This window comes from Cicer arietinum, chromosome 6 (assembly GCF_000331145.2).
Source record: "Cicer arietinum cultivar CDC Frontier isolate Library 1 chromosome 6, Cicar.CDCFrontier_v2.0, whole genome shotgun sequence".
Lineage (NCBI taxonomy): Eukaryota > Viridiplantae > Streptophyta > Magnoliopsida > Fabales > Fabaceae > Cicer > Cicer arietinum.
In genome coordinates, this window is record NC_021165.2 from 31,013,475 (window position 1) to 31,023,416 (window position 9,942).

Genomic DNA, 9,942 nt, shown 5'->3' on the forward strand with positions numbered 1-9,942 from the left:
AACGAACACAACTGGGGGAAAATATTGTTCCAAAAACTTATCTTCAAGGTCATCCCACGTGGTGACGCTACTGGAAGGAAATGAGTTAAGCCACTCTTTAGCATAATCTTTCAATGAAAATGGAAATAATCTCAATCTCTTTCCTTCTTCAGAACAACCATCCACTTTCACTGTTTCACATAATTCAAAGAAGTTCATGAGGTGTCTATTGGCTTCTTCTGTATGTTTATCGGCAAAATGAATCTCCTTCAACTCTCGGTATAGAGTAGGGCTCACTTAAAACTTATGGACTGTAACCGGTGGGTTATGGGTAGCTAATAGCGCACGGTTTCTATTTTTATTCTCATACTCGCTGAGGCTGCGTTCAGGTGGTGGTGGATCCGCCATTTCTGCAATTATGAAGAAATCCCCCAAATTCTCTTCTTCTACTACTAATTGTCTTTCCCTTTCTCTCCTTTCTCGAACCTCCTTTCGATTTTCTTTCGCGACTTTTTCGATTTCTAGATCAAAGAAAATTTCAGCTGAGGACTGGCCTCGTATACAAGGTTAGACAAATTGTGAGTAATGAACAATTTTAAAATAAAGAAAAATAAATAATTAAGTAAAAATAAAATAGTTTTAAAAGATAAATTTTTTATCAAAATTAAAATAAAATAAAAGCAAATTTTTTTTTTGCAGAGCAAAATATTTCAATTAAGTAAATAAATTAAATTCAATAGTGATATGACAATCCCCGACAACGACGCCAAAACTTGATAGCGTTTCAATAAGTGTACTTAATCGTTGCAAGTAATAATAAAAGGGTAGTACCGAATGTCGGACTCAAGGATTGCATTTTACTCTCGAGTTATATTTAATTACTAAAATTGAACAAAAAGTTTCTGAATTGATTGAAATAATATTTGAAATTAACAACAGTAATAAAATTGACCCTTTATAATAAGAAAAATGCCATGGATGAGTTTCACTTTGAATCCAACCTTGGTGTCTAATTTGATCATAGTTACTGAATTCCTTTATTGAGTTATTATCGGATTCTCTTTATTATTCTTGCCCTAATGTCTTAGAGACAAAATCTTTAATTCCAAAGTAACCCCTAATTCCTTAGTGGATTTATTATTAGAATTAAGTTTTACCGTACAAGGATTCTCTTTTTAAACTATTTCCTTTGCAACTAATTTAATTGGTTTCATGACCCGCATCTATCCATAGACTATAAATTCATAAATTTCTCATCTCAAGCATTCATAAAGTCAACTTCCGTTTCAAAATACGAATCGTAGAACATTTTAATGTTGAAGAAGCAATAAAAAGCATTAAGCATAGAGAACTCAATCATATAACTAAAAATCAAATAAGAAAAATAAGGGTTTCATCTTGTTACACTCATCCCCCACAAATAAGGTTTAGTAACTCATGGCAGCGATAGAAAAGATAGAGATTAAAGAAGAATGACAAGAAGGATTCATGAATGATTCTTGATAAAACTCCTCCAATGGTGTTAATAACAGTCGTTTCTGAGTTTCTCCGGTAGGGCACAAGTCTCCAAACTTCCTGATAGTCAAAAAGATGCCTAAAAAGTGAGAAAAATGAGTTTTTTTTGCCTTTTGCTGCGCGTCGCGCGCTTCAGGCGCTAAATGGCAGAAGCTTCAGCGCTGAAATGCGCTTCAGGCACACAACATCTTCTGTCTGGCGTTTAGTGCATTTATCCTCCTCGTTTGAATTTGTATTTGGTATTGATATCTTTAGGAATGTTGTAGCTATGGATCGTAGCTTTCATTTGCATGTGATTTGACTCCAATTGGACATTTATAACTCTAGATATGGCTGAAATACTCCACATAGGACATGTTGATTTCTCACAAAAGTTCAGCACTGCACTAAAACAAAGTAACAACGTAAAACTATGAAAAATATCTACTTAATCAAGGACATAAGAACATAAACATTTCATTAAATCAAAGAACTGAAATCAACAAAATATATCAAATAACTACTTCAATTAACTAATGAATAAAAGATAAATAAGACGAAAAACAATAGAAAATATGCATATGATGAAGATTCATCACAACCCTAAAGTATGACATAAGTGTTTTGAAAATGATATTAAATTCGCTTTTGCCAAAGTACCTAAAAAAAGTCTTTTTGAAGTTAGGGAACCTAAAAAGTCTTTTAGACAGTGACCATCTGTTACTGTTGTGGACTGGTCTTACACCCGAGGTTCCTAAAGTTTTGAGTTGCACAAGACTTGCAAAGATGATGAAGACGTGGCAGAGCATGATTTGGATTGGCGATCAGAAGCTAAGACGCCTAATGCAATTCGTGGGTCCTTAGTACCCAATCATCCCCAATTAGATTCAAAATTAGCTTAGGGATTTATTTAAAGGTTTTACCTAATCCATTCTTTTTGGAATTATGTTGTTCCGATGAAAATTATTTATCTGAAATAGTAGTGACTATTTTTCGCCTATGTGAATTATTCGATTGTTAGTAGGTCAGTTGTGTCAAAATTATTTTTATATAATACAATAATTATTCTAATCTTTGTTTTTGGAAACGAATTTTACAGTTAAATATTTTACTTTGGTTTTAAATATAATACAATAATTATTACACTCTCACTATTAAATATTGTGTTGTTATATATCACGTAGTAAAAATTATCATTCCATCAAGGATTTTGTTATGAGTATCAATCTCTCTTTACTATGATGATTAGCTAAAACGACGACAGTTGATAGTGATATTTTATTAAAATTTACAATAAAAATAAAGCTTTGGGATTGTAGTTTTTCACAATGATGGATATAATAAAACTAATATTCTCTAAGTTATTGGTGTTAAACTCTTAAAAATCATATAAAACAATTATAACTAATGTCTTCTTTCAAAGAGCAAATGTGTATTTTTAAACTAATAACCAATCAATTTTAATGATTGATATATTAGCAAAATCCATTAAGAGAAGATATCTTTCATGATTTCCAGAGAACCAAAATATATTCTAATGATTTGATTCTCTTGTCAAATTTTGTGGGTCAGATATCAAATTAACTTTTCAATACATAATTTGATAGCCAAGTACAAGCCTGGTTCATACTAAGATTGGATTAAAATATCAATATCCATGACAAAAAGAAAGAAATATAAATTGTTAAAGATCCATCCATTGAAATCCTACAATCCAAAGACAAGGGAGATCAACTCAAACATGATCATACTAGAATCAAAACTTAAATATAAAAACATTGGATTTGTAAAATACCAATATAAAAAGGAAAAAACTAACTAATATTGAAACTAGAAATTTGCTAAGAGAATTACAAGAACAAAAACAAGAGTAACAAGAGTATTGTAAGTAGGAATTTGTGTCAAACTTAGTATTTTTGTCCCTTTTTATAGCCCTAGGTGCCTTCATGGGTCTTAATTATAGAAAAGCATCAGAATTTCATAGAAGAAAAACGGTTTAACAGTAGAAGCTGAGCACATTACGGCCATAATGGCCAAGAAGTAAACTCTATTGCGTTAGAGTGGCAAATGTTCATTTTTTTCTCCTTGTTCAATTATTATGACAATATTGCCATTACGACAACGCCACAATTCTTGCTTGGACTAACTTTTTCTTCAATTTTCTTGATCTGAATGTACCATGACTTCACCACTTGACTTCAGGGCTCTTTGCACCAAGACTCTTCACTTATTCCTTCACTTCTCCTAGAAATCAAAACAAACCAAAAAGATAGCAAAATAGAACTAAAACCAAATTAAAAACATCATATTAACCTATTAACACAAAGATTTAAAGATAGATAAATTATAGTTTATCAGTGTCTTGAAATATGATATTGCTCGAAAACAAAATTTTATGATAAGAGCGGCTATGATGTGGCTGATTAATCATTTCCCCACTTATGCGATGTTGTCAAGATGGGACACGATAATTTGGCTTGTCCTATTTGAATGGAAGAAACTAAAGCGTTTACATTAAAATTCAAGGGGAAAACATCATAAGTTATTACCTCCTAATCACACCTTTAGAAGGAATAAAACTGCACTTATAAGGGCTATGCAAAAACTCTAGGACCACCTCTTAAATTGATATTGGAACAAGTTTGGAATAAATTAAAAGATATGCCAAATGTACAAGTTGTTGTTTGTGTGACTTCTAAACAACAAGGTTATTGATAATGGCACAACTCGATTAAAAAGATGTATTCTTTGGCATCTTCCATATTGAAAAAATAACCTTTGGAGGCATATTCCCGATGTTATTCATATCGAGAAAAATTTATTTGACAACATATCTAACACTGTGATGAATGTGAAGGGCAACACAAAAGATAGTGACAAAGCTAGGAAAGACAGATGTCTATATTGCAAACGACCAAATTTGTTGTTGGTTAAGCACATCGGGAAGACTCTAAAATTTGTTGTTGGTTAAGCCAAACATGTTTGTTTTTTGATCAAAGAGTTGAAGATGTCTAGCGGTTATTGTTCTAATTTAAAAAAATGTTTCAATGTGGAAAATGAGAAGGTGCATGGGATGAAAAGTCATGATTGTCATATTTTTATAAAGTGTTTACCTCTTATTGCCTTCAGTTCTTTGTCGACACATGTATTGAACCCACTAACTGAAGTCACTAGTAGAAAATTGAGTTTTTAATACAGTGAGTTAAGTCGTTTATGTGCCACCAGACTTAATAAGTGAGGCGGAGGTATGCTTAAGTCGGTTGCCTACGTGAGTTAAGAAAACAAGGTGGTGTCAATTTGTAAACAGATGAAACGCGTTTAATATGGTTATATTAGCGACCAATTTAAGATAAAAAAAAATGAATATATCTCTCTTTCTTTGTGTTTAACTCGATTACTTGAATAAACGACTTAATAAAACAAGGCGGTGACAATTTTGTAAATATTTAAAACACGGTTATGTTGATAATTAATCTAAAGGCAACTGTAAACAATATAAAACATGTCGTGCACTTAGTGTTTTATCATAATAAAATATTATTTGAGGGAGAGATATATATTACGAGAAAAAAGTTAAAAAAAATAAAAAATGATATGCCAAATTCAATTTTTTTTTAACGACTCTTTATTATTGTTTTGGACCGAGATTTTATCAGTTGTATTAGCAAGTTAAATTACATATTTTACCTGTTCCATTTTACATAATAGGAAGCAAAACAATAATCAAAATAAGGAAAAAAAAAACAAAATAGTACATTGTTATTAGATTACTATTAGTTAATATGAATATGACATTGTAGAACAATAGATAAAAAAGTAAAAGATAATAAAATAGTTTAGTTTTTATTTTACTTTAATATGTACGGTTATTTATTTTTTACAAACAAAAGTAGATATGGAGCGTAGTTAGATGAATACTAATCGTTTGAGTGAAGTGTATAGGTGTCGAGAAACTTTTACAATTTGCTTTTAAAAAAAGGTTAAATTACATTTGTGGTCCTTTAACTTAATTTCAGGTAACGTTTTAGTCATTTATCTTTTTTTTCCCGATTTAGTCCTTTATTCCTAAAAATATCAAATAAAGTATGAAAATATGAGTTTATTTGAAGATTTGCGTTACGAATTTGATGAAATTTGTATTATATTGAAGAATATAATTAATTTTATGAGTTTTGATTGAATTTTTTTTTTTAATTTTTGTATAAAAAAGGATATCATTGTTGAAATTTTAAAACATAAAATATCAAATTGTCACTTAAAATTAAAATAAAGGACCAAGTCGGGAAAAAAAAAAGATAAAGGACTAAAACGTTACCTGAAATTAAGTTAAAGGACCACAAATGTAATTTAGCCTTAAAAAAACTTCCTAAAAACGAAGGAAAGTTTTATTGTCCTTGTTAATGTTTCAACGGAACCGGTTACATTTTGAATAAATAAGAAATCATCTTATTTGTTATGGGATTTGTCATAGTTATACAAAACGGATATGACATGATGATTTGTTAAACATGACAAATATATGAGTGTGACTACTATGTCATGTTACATATGTTGAACAATGTAACATAGTTGATTTATGGATGCAAGTACGTAATTTTTTTACAGGTTATTGATTGTGTTTTTTTATATTTATAAGATAAAAAATATAAGTTGTTATTGATTGTATTTTTTAATGTTCGTATGATAAAAAATTAGGATTGAGCCAATATTGATTGTTTGTTTTTTTGTTCATATATGTGACTTGAGATCATTTCATCTGGATCAAATTAAAGAAGTTTAAAAACGTTGTGTGGATTTTATTTTGAAATTAATTGAAAGAAATGACAATGCTAATATATGTCTATTGAATATGTTACATTGGGATTTTGTAATGTTGTTAATGGACATCTAAATTTTTTTTTCGTCTTGTCAAGATTAGGCGGAAATGTGATACATCTTCTTTGTACTCTATATCTTTTGTATGATTATGTAATATTGTATATTTTGATTATTAGACGGTTATATAAAATTGTGGTTGTAAGTACAAAACTCTGATTTGAAATTTAATATAAAATATTGTATGGACCAGGAGTATAAAAACAAAATGAGAAATTTATAAATAAAAAATTATTATTTTAACTCTATCTATTAAGTCAGCTGATTAAAGATTTCGACTTAAAAAGATGATTTATTGAACTTAATTTATGATGTTTAAGTCGGTTAAGCTGAATCGACTTAACATGACGAAACTCTGTTAAGTCGGTTCATGAAACAAGTTAAAAAACAACATATTTTTTAAGTCGTTTGTTGTTAACTCAAACACGAAACCAACTTAAAATGTACATTTTAACTGACTTAAAAAGGCAAAATTCTACTAGTGAGTAAGTCATCAAGATGTAAAATGACATTCCGATTATACTATGTAAGTGGGAGAAAGTATTTCCTCCTGGGTTTTTTTATTCCACAGAGCATCCATCGGTGCATCTAGTAAGTCAAGCTAGACTTTGTGGACCAGTTCAGTAATGATAGATGTGTCCATTTGAAAGATAATAAAATATATTTGTTCATCTCACTACAATGTGAAACAACACCTTTTAAATCTTATTATTTCAATAACAACACATTGTCACAAGTATTAAAGTATTTAATGCAACACATGTTCACGTATTGATTAACTGCACTAAAATTAATTCATACATCGAGTACATATTGTATTTCTTAATCTTTAATTATTTATTTAAATTAATATCGACAATGCATATTATTTTAATTTTAAGAAACAATATATATATATATATATATATATATATATATATATATATATATAACTGCACTAAAATTAATTCATACATCGAGTACATATTGTATTTCTTAATCTTTAATTATTTATTTAAATTAATATCGACAATGCATATTATTTTAATTTTAAGAAACAATATATATATATATATATATATATATATATATATATATATATATATATATATATTTATCAACGGATTTTGAAGATCAAGACAATCTTCTAATATTCGTTTAAACTTCTCATTATAATTTCAACAACAAGTACATCTCCAAGAACCAACTCCTATCAACCTCCATTTGAGAAACTTATCTATAGACCCGAGTAGAAGCTTCAAAGAATGGCATACCTACTGTGTGATGGGTACAAATTTCATACCAAATCTTAGAATGAAGGAATAGAAACAATAAATAGTGGAGTGTTGAAGTACCCTAATTTTTTCATGCCAATCAAAAATAATTCCAAAAAAATAAATAATAGTAAGTTTAATTCAACATTTGGCATGAGTGTTTCCATTACATTTGAAACCAAAAATAATCAAAACAAAAATATAATAAACAAATACAGAAATCAAATCAAATAATAATAGTGAACTTTCTCTTTTTCCTCTTGCTGCAGCAGGCCCCCCATCCCTTTTTTTCAGCTTCCTTTATACCAATGAGGCGATCATCTTCACCATTTTTGCAATCAATCAAAAAGATGAGTCACTTTTTTCCTTTTTTATCTGATGTTGCTTTATTTATGCTACAAAATAATAAATAAATAAACTAGAAATAAATTTTATCTCATAGACACAAAGATTTATCATTTGAGACTACTAATTGAAAAAAAAAATCAAATAGGTGAGATTTTTTTTGCCTAAAAGAAACAGAAAAGAAAAATGTAGAAGGGGGTGTTGCAGCTCTTACCTTCTTTCTCCCCACACTCATCCATACACTGTAACAATCATTTGAACTCCAAATAACTTACTGCTCCCTCGTCAAAATAAAAACATGTAAACATAAACATAGTACTTTTGAGAGGGGGGATTTTTCTAAAAAAAGAAACAGAAAGGAAAGAAATCTCAACCTTTTTCAAACACAACCATCGCCGACCACTACAAAGGTTATTGTTGTCGTGTTGCTGGCGACTGATTCCCCCTACCACGAACCGCCATCGTGACCCCCCGCTTGCATGCAACTCTGACAAACCATTGCACCATTATTGATTTATTTCTTTCTCACTTTATCTTCCTTTACTCCACTTTATTTGAAAACCATATTTCTCTCTATGTAGCACATCTGCACCAATCACTCTATGTCATTCATATTGATACATTTAAGCTTTTTCGTTTTTCCATTTGGGTTTGTTATGTTTTTTTTAGTTGGGTGCTCAACCCAAATCCATTCGATCACTTTTAATTTTCTTTTATTATTCTTTGTTGCACAAAAAAAAATAATGATGTCTTTATAGATTCAATCCTATTTTACTCCTTCTTTTCTATAAAAAAAAAAAAAAAACAAAAATATTTACGTGAGATTGATCGAAAAATGACAACTTATTAATCTTAGATATTTACGAAACCTAAGGTGTGACAACTTGAAGATCTCAATGTAATAATAATCTCCTTTTTACAAATAATATAGAATTAACTAAGATTAACATCTTGTTAGTTTTAGTTTAAGACGCCTGAGTTTTGATAACTTTGTGATCTTAAACTTTCTCATCAAACACACTCATCAAAATTAATTTCTCATTAAACAAACACACTCATCAAAATTAATTTCTCATACTCGAAATCTTTTTTATTCATTATATCAACAATCTTTTTTTTTACCACATCAAATTTTCAAAACAAAAAACATTTCTTTAAATGCAACCAACACACAAATATTTTATATCAAGAACTACGTAGCTTTGATTTCTCCATCGCACCAGGAGATAGATGCAAGATCACATTCTTGTTAAGCAAAATAACAAATTTTTTTTTTTCTCCTATCTTTTTTAAGCACACTTAGAGTGTGAGAGTTATTACTATTATCAGCTTTGTTAGAAGCAACTACTCAAGTTCCAATCTTTTGTGTCCAATTCGATAGTGGTTTAGTTCCTTCTTCAATCTGGGATTGTCAGGTTGTTAGGAGAAGACTTGGCTTGTAGGGTAAAGGTGGTAGTTCCTTAAAATTCTGGAGTTGTCAGACTGATTTGGAGGGTTAGGTGCTTTGTAATTCAAGGTATTTTAATTAGTGGATTAAAGCCTTATGAATGAGGGGACTGGACGTAGTCAAGTTTGTGGTGAACCAAGATAAGTTTACGTGTCAAATAATTTATTCTTTCATTGTTTTTTGCCTCTAAATCTGATTATTTCTACTCCAAGTAAGTCACCAAAATCGAACTAGCTTTTTATTTATTTATTTATTTATAAATTATCAAAAAGTTATCAACTTTGGCAAACACAATTTAACCCCATTCTCGTATTTTCACCTTTAATTAGCATCAGAGCTCGGTCTCAAGGCTGAGCACTTTATAGTGTTTGAGAAAAGATCCAAGGGTTCTATATGTTTGAATTCACTGAAGAAGTTGTTGGAGGAAACATCAACATACCACCTTTGTTTGATGGAGAGCGTTTTAAGTATTGGAAGGACAAACTAAGAAGTTTCTATATTTGACAAGATCTTGAACTTTGGACTTGGAGGAAGATGATTATATTTCTT

General features: G+C 29.7%; 1 long non-coding RNA gene across 1 annotated transcript; it reads right to left on the minus strand.

Annotated features, from left to right (window-relative positions):
* Positions 1–7,757: 7,757 nt before the first annotated feature.
* LOC140920864 (uncharacterized) lies at positions 7,758–8,607 on the minus strand. Its single transcript, XR_012163433.1, has 3 exons — positions 8,321–8,607; positions 8,161–8,220; positions 7,758–7,996 (listed from the first exon to the last, which is right to left on the minus strand). It is a non-coding gene; the product is annotated as an uncharacterized lncRNA (long non-coding RNA).
* Positions 8,608–9,942: the final 1,335 nt, after the last annotated feature.